General features: G+C 38.8%; 1 long non-coding RNA gene and 1 other non-coding gene across 6 annotated transcripts; one reads left to right on the top strand and one right to left on the bottom strand.

Annotated features, from left to right (window-relative positions):
• Positions 1-5,288: 5,288 nt before the first annotated feature.
• On the bottom strand, positions 5,289-5,395 carry LOC136216144 (small nucleolar RNA R71). The gene has a single exon (XR_010683137.1). It is a non-coding gene; the product is annotated as a small nucleolar RNA R71 (small nucleolar RNA).
• A 2,495-nt stretch (positions 5,396-7,890) lies between these two features.
• Positions 7,891-11,857, top strand: LOC136202932 (uncharacterized). Of its 5 annotated transcripts, XR_010674671.1 has the most exons (8): positions 7,891-8,191; positions 8,339-8,371; positions 9,006-9,113; positions 9,219-9,302; positions 9,393-9,839; positions 10,173-10,194; positions 10,548-10,711; positions 11,525-11,857. It is a non-coding gene; the product is annotated as an uncharacterized lncRNA (long non-coding RNA). The 5 variants fall into 5 exon arrangements; XR_010674672.1 differs by lacking the exon at positions 10,173-10,194; XR_010674670.1 differs by having other exon boundaries at positions 9,393-10,194.
• Positions 11,858-13,498: the final 1,641 nt, after the last annotated feature.

The raw sequence follows: 13,498 nt of genomic DNA, 5'->3' as shown, positions 1-13,498 counted from the left end.
TGTGGTAAAGACGGGCATTGGAGAAGGAACTGCAAGGAGTACCTAGCCTCCCTCAAGAAGGGAAAGGGCGGTGCTTCAACATCTGGTATGTTTTATATTGAAATAAATACAGTTTCACAGTCTGAATCTTGGGTACTTGATACCGGATGTGGATCTCATATTTGTACAAATATGCAGGAACTAAATCGGACTAAGGAACTAAAGAAAGGAAGCATAAACTTGCGAGTAGGAAATGGAGCAAGAGTTGCCGCCCTCGCCATTGGAGATTATGCTTTAAGTTTGCCCTCTGGGCTTGTAATAGAATTAGGGAACTGTGTGTATGTTCCAGAGATGTCTCGTAACATTATTTCTATTAGCCGTCTTGTTGACGACGGTTTTCATATTTCAATAAAAGACAAACATTGCGATTTTTATAGAGATGAGATTTTCTATTTTTCAGGAATATCACAAAATGGGATTTATGTGCTAGATGACAAAATTTCTGTTTTCGCAATTGATACCAAAAGACATAAGCTAGATAATTCAACTTACTTGTGGCATTGTCGTTTAGGCCATATAAACAAAAGACGCATGCTTAAGCTACATCAAGATGGGCTTATAAATTCAATAGATCCTAAATCATTGGAAACATGCGAAGCATGTTTAAAAGGTAAAATGACAAAGACACCCTTTAGCAATAAAGGCGAGCGTGTATCAGACACTCTAGGATTAATACATTCCGATGTATGCGGTCCTATGTCAGTCCAAGCAAGAGGAGGATTCAGATACTTCATAAGCTTCATAAACGACCATACCCGACATGCTTATATCAAGTTGATGAAGCACAAGTCCGAAGCTTTTGAGAAATTCAAATGCTTCAAGAATGAAGTAGAAAATCAATTAGGAAAGAAAATAAAGATACTTCGATCCGATCGAGGTGGCGAATATCTTTCAGATGATTTTCTGAATTATCTAACTGAATGTGGGATATGCTCACAATGGACACCTCCCTATACACCACAACACAATGGTGTATCCGAGAGGAGGAACTGTACCTTACTAGATATGGTACGATCCATGATGAGCATAGCATTACTTCCAAAAACATTCTGGGGCTATGCCTTAGAAATCGCCCTCTTCACCCTAAATCGAGTACCAACTAAATCCGCTAGTTCCACACCATATGAATTGTTCGTTGGTAGGAAACTCGTGTTCTCATTCATGAGAGTATGGGGTTGTTCAGCATTTGTCAAACGCATTGCGTCCGACAAACTAGATTCTAAATCTGATAAATGTTTCTTCATTGGATACCCTAAGGAAACTATGGGATATTACTTCTATCATCCAGATGATCAGAAAGTAATAGTATCCAAGCACGCAACCTTCTTAGAGAAAGAGCTTCTCGAAGAAACAGAAAAGGGAAGCATGATTGAACTTGATGAAGTTCAAGAACAAGAAACACCGACTGAAACAAAAGAGGCGGTTGAGGAACCCGAAGCAGTCCCATTAGATGAGACTCAAGTGCCACCCATTCGTAGATCATAAAGAGTTCATGAACTCCCAATTAGATATGGTTTTCTAGTGGGAGATGATGATGAGGTTCCCGTGTTAGACGACGAACCCGAAAACTACCAAGTGTGGACTTTGGTTGATCCACCCGAAGGGATAAAACCCATTGGGTGCAGGTGGATCTTCAAAAAGAAGACTGACATGGATGGAAAGGTTCATCAGAAACAAGGATTATGACGAAACTTTCTCTCCTATGGCTATGTCCAAATCAATCAGAATAATGCTCGCTATTGCCGCTCACTACGATTACGAGATTTGGCAAATGGATGTGAAAACAGCTTTCCTAAATGGAAACCTGCTTGAGGATGTATATATGATGCAACCTGAAGGTTTCACATCAAAGGATGCAAACAAGGTTTGCAAACTTCAGAGATCCATTTATGGACTCAAGTAAGCATCAAGAAGCTGGAACAAGCGTTTTGACGAAACCATAAAATAATTTGGTTTCAAACAAAATTGCGAAGAAGCTTGCATTTACAAGAAAGCAAGTGGGAGCTCAGTAGCATTTCTGATATTATATGTGGACGATATATTATTAATGGGAAATGACATAGCTCTACTACAGTCGGTAAAAGTATGGTTATCTGGTAACTTCTCCATGAAAGACCTTGGTGAAGCAGCTTATATACTTGGTATAAAGATCTACAGAGATAGATCAAGAAGACTGCTTGGTCTTTCACAGGCTACATACATCGAAAAGGTGCTAAAGCGGTTTAGCATGCTTGAATCGAAACGAGGTAACTTACCCATGATACATGGAGTAAAGTTAAACAATCATCAATGTCCTAAAACCAAAGATGATAAGAAGCGCATGGCTGTAGTCCCGTACACCAGCGCAATCGGTTCGATTATGTATGCTATGCTATGCACTAGACCTGACGTAGCGTTCGCGTTAAGTATAACGAGTCGTTACCAAGGTAATCCGAGAGACGAGCACTGGAATGCCATCAAAAACATTCTTAAGTACTTGAGAAGGACTAAAGACATGTTCCTAGTGTACGGAGAAGGGGATTTGAAAATAGAAGGATTTTCAGATGCCAGTCATCTCACAGATGAGAACGATTTTAAATCCCAATCAGGATACCTGTTTATCTTGAATGGGGGCGCGGTCAGCTGGAAGAGTTCCAAGCAAGGAAGTGTAGCTTTCTCTACGACCGAGTCAGAGTATATCGCTGCTGCGGAAGCAGCAAAGGAAGCGGTTTGGATTAAGAAGTTCATTACTGAACTTGGTGTGGTGCTTGACATTGTAAATCCCATTACACTGTACTGTGATAACAATGGAGCCATTGCGCAAGCAAAGGAACCACAGTATCATAATGCATCCAAGCATTACCTGAAGTGATACCACATTGTAAGAGAAATTGTGGCAAGAGGAGATGTGAGAATAGAAAGAGTACCTACTGAGGACAACATTGCAGATCCGTTGACAAAGCCCTTAACCCAGAAAGTACATTATCGTCATCTAACTTCTACTGGGATAAGTTGTAGAAACAATTGGCTTTAGTCCAAGTGGGAGTATGTTGGGGTTTTAGTGTCCTATAGACAATTGTTCTAGGATACAAACTTAATGTAAATGAAGTGTTCTTTATATCATTTGTTTTAATGAGATATGGTTTCATAACTATATAAAGGCAATCCCTTTTAAGAACTAAATAAAGTGTAATAAAAGAAAATACGTAAGTTTGTTTAAAGTGATTATAAAGTGTTCATACAAGCATGAAGTGAGACAAAACTTTATAATAAACTAATAAACTTAAAACCACCCCAAGTCAAGTAATATGTTTAGGATTGACATATCACTGCTGAGACTTGCATGTAACAATGTCTTCTGTCGCAACAGAAAGCTGATCTCACAAGCTTCATATATACAAATATCTGGACAGTTACGTGGATCCAATGAAAAGGAGTTCATTAGGATTGGGGACCCGACTTGAGATAACAGGATGGGTAGATTCATCCTTGTCACCTGTTTATCTCATTGGTATTAATAGGTATAAGTAATCCTCAGACTCAAATGAATGTTAATTAGTAATTCTGGATTACGGAATGTGACGTTTTGATCCTGTTGTAACATGATCCTTAACATAGATTACTCTAGGGTGTGAACGGCAGACGTTGGGTATCATAGGAAGTAATTGCAGGATAGTTATACATTGGATTGAGCATTTATCACTCCCGATAAATGGGAGATATGTCCATGGATCGCTTGTGGAAGACTTCAAAACCAACTAGTTCACAACAATGCCACTAGCGTAGTTTAACCCCCTAGACATGAGGGGTGGCCTCAGGCAACAAGCGCACCTCTTGGAGCGAATGTGGTGAAAGATCCAATTTTGGGCGGCTCAAAGTATCATCGAGAATGATCTCATTCCTGTTCAAGGAACTCACCTAACACCCGTCATGATAATAATAGAAGAAGGAATGAAAGGTCCCTCTCGCCATGGCGGTTCAACGCAGCTGTAGAAGCATGTTTTCAGGAAGACTTGCGCAGATAAAATCAAAACGTGGAGCGGTATGCCCACCAGGTTAATAGGCATTCTCCTTTTACGGTGTGGATCCTAGGCTATCAGATGGATGGGTGATGCGAGTAAAAAGAGAAAATTTATGAGGATGATCGTTCATGGAAAAAAGCTTCAAAGTCCTAGTTTTCAACCAGAAATGGAAGAAACAGCCAGAAATTACAGTTCAAGTAGGAATCTTCACGAACAGCCTCTCAGTAGAACATAACAGCTTAAACAACATCATTTAACGGGCCATTTGGAAGGAAAACGGATAAATGCGCGGGTCGAGCAAGTGACAGGAGAGAGAAATAGAGAATTACGTGGAAAGCAAGACAGCTTTCCATCTTGCGCCAAGTGTAGGAAGATTGTTTACTTGTCCTTGTTTTTACTTTTTTGTGACTTTTTGCCCTTGTAATTAGGGTTGATGTAAGGGGAGTATAACTAGGAGAAGGATGATTGTAATAGGGGACCTCGGCATTACCGCCACCCTTAGTTTTTTATATTCTGTTTTTATTTTCCGTTGCAAAGATGTTTTTTGGAAGAACACACCAAGTTTTTGGCGCCGTTGCTGGGGATTGTTTAAACTTAAGTTTTGAAGAATACGTATGCTTATTTTCGTTACCTGTTAACCATCTGTTGTCTAGTCTTTGGTTTTTCGTTTTCTAGCTTTGTATGCGAAGAGCAGGTGTTCCTATCCTTCCTATAGACGTTGAAATAGAGAGAACGTACAGAAGATGGAGAAGAATACTTAGACAAGCTAGACGCATCAGAATGGATCGCGAGGTCAAAATGCCAAACGATGAGAGACAGAATGAGAACCATGAGGAGGGTCATGGTGAAAACAAAAATAATAATAATGGCAACCAGAGATTGCGGATGAAGGATTACTCCAGGCCATCTACTGAGGGCCATTGGTCGTGCATCGTTCTACCAGAAGAAGGAAATCGAATGTTCGAAGTGAAAGCGTCAATGGTTTAGATGCTACAAACAGCTATGCAGTTCGGAGGATACCCAAATGAAGATCCAAATGCGCACATTCAAGACTTTGTCACCATGTGCAACACATTTCGTACTCACAGAAATGATAGTGATGAGGTTATCCGACTCAAACTGTTTCCCTTTTCCTTGAAGGATAAGGCGAGGAATTGGTTGAAGAATCTACAACCAGGATCTATCACGAACTGGGAGGAGATGGCTACCATGTTCTTAATGAAATATTTTCCGCCCAGACAAGCAATCAAGTTAAGGAATAAAGTTTCTCATTTTTTTCAAGAGGAGGATGAATCTTTATCTGAAGCATGGGAAAGATACAAAGAATTGTTGAGAAGAGTACCGAATCATGGCATACCCATGTGGATGCAAGTGCAAAACTTCTATAATGGAGTGACCAACGCGTACAAGATACAAATTGAATCAGTTTCCAATGGAAATCCGGAGGAACTTGAACCTCAAACATTGTATGAGCTAGTAGAGAGAGTGGTCAACACTAGTTACAACTGGCACTCAGTGAGAGCTGATGGTAAGAGAGTCACGAATACCGCAAACAGTGAGGCAATCCGCAAGTTATCATCACAAATGGAACAACTGGTCAAAACGATGGGAAAGATGAACGTCTCAGCAGTCAATACACAACTTTCCGCACCGATGGAGATCTTATCACCCGATGGTTGTGATTTCTGCAGTGGACCTCATCGACCCATAGATTACCCAGGAACCAAACCAGGTGCATCAATGCAGGAACAGTGTGATTTCATTGCTCGCCAACCACCGAATCCTTATTCGAACACCTATAACCTAGGGTGGAGAAGCCATCCTAACTTCTCTTGGCAAGATAATCAGAGGCAACTAGCTATGCAGCAGCCTTATAGACAAGAGCACCCACGGCCAGCATATCAACCACAATAAGGCAGCTCATCTAACCAACAATATCAGTGCCAATCAAATGTTCAACAAGAAGGAAAGCCTGATCTAGAGGCCATGATGATGCAGTTCATGAAACAGACACAATCCTCCATAAAGAATCTCGAGACTCAACTTCAACAATTTGCCACAGCCATATCCTCTAAGGAAAAAGGCGCTCTCCCAAGCAACACTGTGACCAACCCAAAAGAAGAAGTCAATGCCATCATACTAAGGGGAGGTAAAGAAATAAGGAACAGTGGTGAAAAATCTTTTACAGATAAAGAAGATGAAGCAAAGTCCAATGATTAACCACTTGTGCCTCAATACAAGAAAGATAAACAGTTGATTGAAGATGAACCAGGCACGCCTTGTTACAAACCAAGTGTTCCATACCCTGAACGACTGAAGCAACAGAATTGTGAGAAGAGATATAAGAGCTTTCTAGAACAATTGACAAAGCTGCACATCAACATCCCATTCATCGAAGCCTTGTCTGAAATGCCCATGTATGTCAAGTTCTTGAAGGATTTGCTGACCAACAAAAAGAAACTGGAAAGTGTAGCCATGGTGCAACTGAACAGGGACAGCTCATCAATCTTACAACCCAAACAGCAACTTCCAAAGAAGCTCAAAGATCCAGGGAGTTTTTCTATACCTTGTTCAATAAGAACACTTACTATTCAGAATGCTTTATGTGATCTAGGAGCCAACATTAATCTTATGCCATACTCAATCTATATGCAATTAGGATTAGGAGAACCAAGACCAACAAAGGTCACGGGTCCAATTAGCGGACCGAACAATTCGATACCCTAAGGGTATAATTGAAGATGTTTTGGTTAAAGTCGGAAATTTCATATTGCCTGTCGACTTTGTTATAATGGATATTGCGGAAGATTTTGAAGTTCCCATAATCTTGGGACGACCTTTTCTAGCCACAGGAAGAGCTGTCATTGATGTGCACAAAGGACAGCTTGTTCTAAAAATCAATAATGAAGAAGTAGTATTTAAGATGCATGAAGCAGTTCGTTACGCTTCAGTTTCTGATGATTCATGTTACTTTCTCGATACACAAGATAATGATTTGTTCTTGCAGGAGCAAGTGGATAAGGAAAAACGTGAAGAGGAGGAAGAAATGTTTGATCTAGACCAAGAAGGGAGTAATAACGAAGGCATTGATAATGAAGAAGAACATGATAGTCTTCCTGACATAGATCCTGAAAAGAGGAATAAGGAGAGATGTCCCGAACTGAAACAATTGCCTAACCACCTGGAATATGCATTTCTAGATCCACCAAACAGTAGACCAGTAATCATTTCGGCAACATTGACAAAAGACCAAAAGGAACAGTTGCTTACCATCCTAAGGAGGCACAAGACGGCTCTAGCATAGAAAATCGAAGATATAAAAGGAATCAGCCCGACCATCTGCATGCACAAAATTTTAATGGAAGAAGATCACCGACCAACTGTGCAACCACAAAGACGACTAAATCCACACATGAAGGACGTTGTGAAAGCAGAAGTGATCAAACTCATCGAGGCAGGAATCATTTTCTCCATTTCCGATAGTATGTCACTAGTGGAAAAATGCACATTTACATCGACGCATTTGCATCGGTCCTTATAAAGTGCGATGCAAAAGGTCCTTTTGCATCAGCCCTTTATTTGGGGCCGATGCAAATGTCATGGTATTTAGTATTTGCATCGGTCCCTGTTAAAGAACCGATGCAAATAACTGTATTATTTGCATCGGCCTTTTAAAAGGCCGATGCAAATAACTGTATTATTTGCATCCGCCTTTTAAAAGGGCCGATGCAAATATCAATTAAATTATTTGCATCGACCCCTTAACAAAGACCGATGCAAATAACCGCATTATTTTCATCGGCCCATTTAAAGGGCCGATGCAAATATCAATTCACATTTGCATCGGTACTTCATAGGAGACCGATGCAAATGCTGTTAGTATAAATTTAATTTTAGGTTTAAGGTTTCTGATTTGCAGTGGCGGCCTCTCATCTCCCTCTTTCCTTCTCACAAGAACAAATCTCAACTCCCTCTACATTTTCCACCTCCACCTCCACCTCCCACTACCTCATTCTCTTCTCCATTCTCCTTCTCGTCTTCACTATCTCATGTCACCGCCGCCGGAATCTGACACAACGCTCACCTTAGCGTTGCCCACCCACTCTCGATTTTCACACGAGATCAGAACGAAAAATGACTACGATTCAAAGGTATACGGGTTTTGAGTTCGAAGTAGAATTGCTAAATCTGTGGAACTTAGAGCTTTACATGCTGCTTTCATTCATGGAAATAAGAACAGTCCTTCTACAAATCTTAATTTCTTTTCTTCTTCCCCTCTTTCTCACTCTGTTTCTCAGTTTTCTGCTCAGGATTACCCCGTTTTCACTCAGGTGAGTTTCTTTTTTTCTCTTTTATTCATTTGAGTTTTTTTTTTACTTTTTTGAAGAAATTTTGGTTTCTTTTTTTGTTTTATACATAATTTATGCTTGTAGATTGAAATAAATGGAATTAGAACTGTTAATTTCTCAACTATGTTGTGCGGAAATTCAGAAGTTTTTTGGGAAAGTATCCACAAAAGGGCTCCCGAGGAGCTCGAAACGTTTCATACAAGTTTTGAGAGTTCTGGTTTCAGAGACGTGAATGGCTTTAAAATCAAATTTCCATACAACATAGGTGCTAACTTGCAAGTAGAAGAGCAAAATGGTTGTTTCTGGTACTTGACTGTTATTAGAATCAGCAAAAATTTAACTTATTATGTGATTTAGTAGCTATCAATTAGTATATTAGACAATTTTTTTTCTCAATTATTATATTGTTATGCCATTTATCTTGGGATTCTTGCTGTTTACATGCCTTGAATCAAACTTATTTCCCCTTGTTTCAAATCTACACTTCATGATCCAGTTTCCATATGATATAGAGAGGTTTGATATTAATGATCTTGTCTCTAGAAGCTTTGTTCATTGCAGAATTCCTGCAATAATAGCTATTTCGTGAAAAAGTGTTTCTGAATCTTCATTATAGGCACATATTTATTCAGCATTTTACTGAATCTTGCTCTGAAAATAAGTGTTGCATATGGACTGAAGTGACTACTATGGAGGTGAATCAACCTCTCTTAATCTTAATCAGGTATATTCTCTCATTGTCAGGATATATAATTTGTTAATTAACTAAATTTATGACTGTATTTTGTATCTATCTGATCCTCTTTTTGAAATTTGTTGACAATTGTAGCTTTGGAAGCGATTCAGGGGAGATGAAAAACCTCCAAAAGTCCTCGGTTTAAGTAAGGAGTATAACGTTGATATGATACCTAAGGTATGTGTCATTTGAGTGCATATCACAATTTCTATCTTGGTGATTTTTAACTCACGTAACAATGCTATGTACTTGCTCTTTTGTTCGCAGTTCATCATTGCCAAAGGAAACTTGGTTCGAGCTCTCATCCATACTGATGTTACTAAGTATCTAAACTTCAAGGCAGTGGATGGTAGTTTTATATAAAATCAAGGAGTCTAATTGGAATCTTAGCTGAAACTTGTAGAACAAATTCTGGTCGCCAAACATGACGGTTTTCTCCGGCAAGCAGGTTGTTCGGGTGGATTATGAGGCTGAAGTCTCCCAGCACCTTCTCGAAGCTTCTTTTACCACCGATCTTAGATCGGCTCTAAAATGCATAGCGGATGAGTATATCGATGTTAACTTTCTCGTAGCGATTTCCATGGAATGCAGAAAGATTGAGATTGTTCTACGAGATGAATCTTCTTATGAAGTTATTATGAGTTTAAAACTGATGTTACAGCCTTATTCCTCACAGTTGATGCTGGAAATGTAGCTCTTGTAAATAAATTGTTGGTAAGCTGGTTGCTAATTTTTTTTAGATTTGAAATCTTTTATAGATTCATGTCTTTCCTCTACCTCTTCAATTCCTAGTCACAACATGTTCTAGAGTTGCGTTGTTGATTTTTTTTTTTAGATTTTTCTAACTTGATTTGTGGGTTGGTTGAGCTATTAGAAGTGATTTCTGTCTATCTAATTGGAGAGTAAATTTGTATCCTGATGCTGTCTAGTGGATGTGTATATGCTTTATTTGTTATTACTGATATTGGTGCTTTGTAAAGGGATTTGGGGATTTCTATGAGCATACATGAAGTATAAGTTTTTTTTCAACTATTATTGGTGGTGCAGGGATGAAACTCGCCCAACGAAGGTCAGCCAAACGTTTATGGATGATGCTTCTATGTAGCCCGATGGCATTAAGTTCTATTTTCAGGGGTGGCAGTTCTGGGATGGATACTTATAAACATAAGTTATATATATATATATATATATATATATATATATATATATATATATATATATATATATATTGTTTCTTTTTTTCATGGTTCTCTGTTTTACAGCTGAGGGAGGGAAGTTTCATACCATTAATAAAACTATACAATTTGACTTCATCAATTACTTATCTAGGGTAGACTTTGTTCTTAGTAGAGCTTCATGGTACCTTAGTTCTAATGATATTATGCTTCTTTTCCCTTTTGACCAACATGTACAACACTGCAGATCCAAAATGACATATACCTGAAGGGAAAACCAGTGAGATTAATGCGGTCTCAGAGAAACCCTTGTGATGTCTGTGTGTTTTGTACAAAAACGACAGAGAAAGCCTATTACACCAAATATTGGGTATGCTATGCCTTCCCCATTTGACGCCTCCTAAAATTCAGGTAAATTAAACTTGCTTATTGTTAATTGGTAGCTATCAATTAGTGACTCTTTAAATCTTTTGAAGTCCTTAGTAGTTGCTCAACTCAATAGCTCTGTAGATTTAATAGTTGCTTGGTGGATGAACATGGGAATCATATGTTCCTGGGTGTATAATTTGGACTTTCATTGTCAACTATTTTTTTACCTGAAGCATTTTAGAAAATTGATCAGCTTGTCTTTTTTTGCCATCATGTTTTCTCGCACCACTGCAAAATCATATGTACTGATTTGTACATAGTTGCATACAACCTCAAAAACAGCATGGATTTATATCAAAAGTCCATCTTTCTTCTCTTTAATTCTTGTTTCTATTGATCATACGTGGTTTCAAATTATTTAAAAAACTTTGTTCCTTTGTCAATTTATTTATTAATTTTTTTTCTGGGCATGTAAAAATATGAGCATATATTGAACATGGCTTGAATTTTGGTTAAAACATTAAGTATCACTCATACTGCTCCCCATTGTATCATACTGATTTTATATTGTAATATTTGAAGTTGAGCATGTCTCAACTGCTGAATTTGAGAAGAAGAATTATCCATCTTTGAAGAGTTTTGCATATTTTATTTGGTTAACCATTACCATTATCATTGGCATTGGGTAAATTCATTTTTTCATTGAATTTGTACTGCATACTCTAAACTATTTGTTGTTTTCAATTATGTCCTGCTGCTTAATGTATTTTTTTTGCTTAATAATAACCAATTGTGATTTTTGACTCATATGTACTATCATAAGGACATTGATATTTATGTGGGAAATTTCGGCAGTGTTAGCATGGAGAAATTATTTCACAAGTTTAGTGAAAGACTTGACAACTTAAAAATAAAGGCACCTCCTTTACTGATCGATTAGTGCGAGAACAATTCTGAAATGAGTCCCAGGCTAACTAATATGATCCAAAGTGGGATTGTTCCAGAGTCTCCAATCCATGATGTTGGTAAGTTTCCATCATAATGGAATTCTGTAATCATAAGCTGATAGCTCGGAGTATTTTGCTGGCTTCAACTCTTCTAGATTTATTAAATTATGCTGACAACGTATACATATGAAAATTCTCCATGTAATATATATGAATCAAAGCTATTTGGCATATTATAGAGCTCCATTCAATCCAAATTAATTTTTTTTAAATGAAAAAGCATCATTTGCATCGGCCCTTTAAAAGGACCGATGCAAATGAGACAGCATTTGCATCAGCCCTTTTAAAGGACCGATGCAAATGCTGTCTCATTTGCATCGGTCCTTTTAAAGGGCAGATGCAAATGCTTCGACCATTTGCGTCGGTCGTCGGCCGATGCAAATTCATTTGCGTCGAGACCTTTTGCATCGCCTAAAAACCGATGTAAATGGCCCTAAACGGCCGATGCAAATGGCCTTTTTTCCACTAGTGTGTGGACCAGCCCTGTCCAAGTTGTTCCTAAGAAGGGAGGGACCACCGTGGTTAAAAATGTAAAAAATGAGCTCATCCCTACCAGAACAATCACAGGGTGGCGGATGTGCATTGACTATAGAAAACTCAACGAAGCAACCAGTATGGATCACTTCCCACTACCATTTATTGATCAAATGTTGGAGAGACTAGCTGGTTATCAATTCTATTGTTTCCTCAACGGATATTTCGGTTATAATCAGATCCACATCTGCACCAAAGATCAAGAAAAGACCACATTTACCTGTCCATATAGGACCTTCGCGTACAAACGTATGCCATTTGGGCTGTGCAATGCTCCAACAACATTTCAGAGGTGCATGATGGCCATATTCCATGATATGATCGAGAAAATAGTTGAAATATTTATGGACGATTTCTCGATCTACGGAACATTCTTCGAAGCTTGTTGGAGAACTTAGAAGCTGTTCTAGAGCGCTGCACGGAAACATAGTTAGTCCTAAATTAGGAAAAGTGCCACTTCATGGTAACAGGGGGTATTGTACTTGGTCACAAAATATCGAGCAAAGGGTTGGAAGTTGACAAAGCTAAAGTAGAGGTAATCGAGAAACTACCTGCGCCCAAAACGGTCAAGGACATTCGAAGTTTTTTGGGACACGCTGGTTTCTACAGGCGATTCATCAAGAACTTCTCAAAGATTGCACAACCGCTCTCTGCACTATTACACAAGGAGGCTAACTTCATATTCACAGACGAGTGCAACCAGGCATTCAAACAGATCAAGAAGCTTTTGACACACGCACCTATACTCACCGCACCAAATTGGGACGCACCATTCGAGCTCATGTGCGATGCCAGTGATCTCAGTGTAGGGGCTGTTCTTGGACAACGAATTAACAAGCAGTTTAAGCCCATACACTATGCAAGCAAAACTCTGAATGAAGCTCAACAGAATTACACAACCACAGAAAAAGAATTGCTTGCAATGGTCTATGCATTTGATAAATTTCGTCCTTATCTCGTGCTCTCCAGAGTGACTGTCTACAACGACCATTCTGCATTGAAATACCTGTTCGCCAAGGACGCTAAACCACGACTAATATGATGGTTGTTACTCCTACAAGAGTTTGACTTAGAGATCAAGGATAAAAGGGATCAGAAAATCTAGTAGCTGATCACTTATCCAGAATACAAGCGACCACAGAAATGGAACAACCCGAGATTCTCGACCATTTTCCTGATGAACAATTGTTTGCTATCTCCACGCTTCCCTGGTTTGCTAACATTGTGAATTTCTTGGTCTGCAAAATAAAACCGTTTCGATATTCCACTAATAAGAAACAAAAGTTTT

This window comes from Euphorbia lathyris, chromosome 1 (assembly GCF_963576675.1).
Source record: "Euphorbia lathyris chromosome 1, ddEupLath1.1, whole genome shotgun sequence".
In the NCBI taxonomy this organism is placed as follows: Eukaryota; Viridiplantae; Streptophyta; class Magnoliopsida; order Malpighiales; family Euphorbiaceae; genus Euphorbia; species Euphorbia lathyris.
The sequence above is the reverse complement of the archived record's forward strand: the minus strand, read 5'-3'. Positions and strand labels throughout refer to the sequence as shown.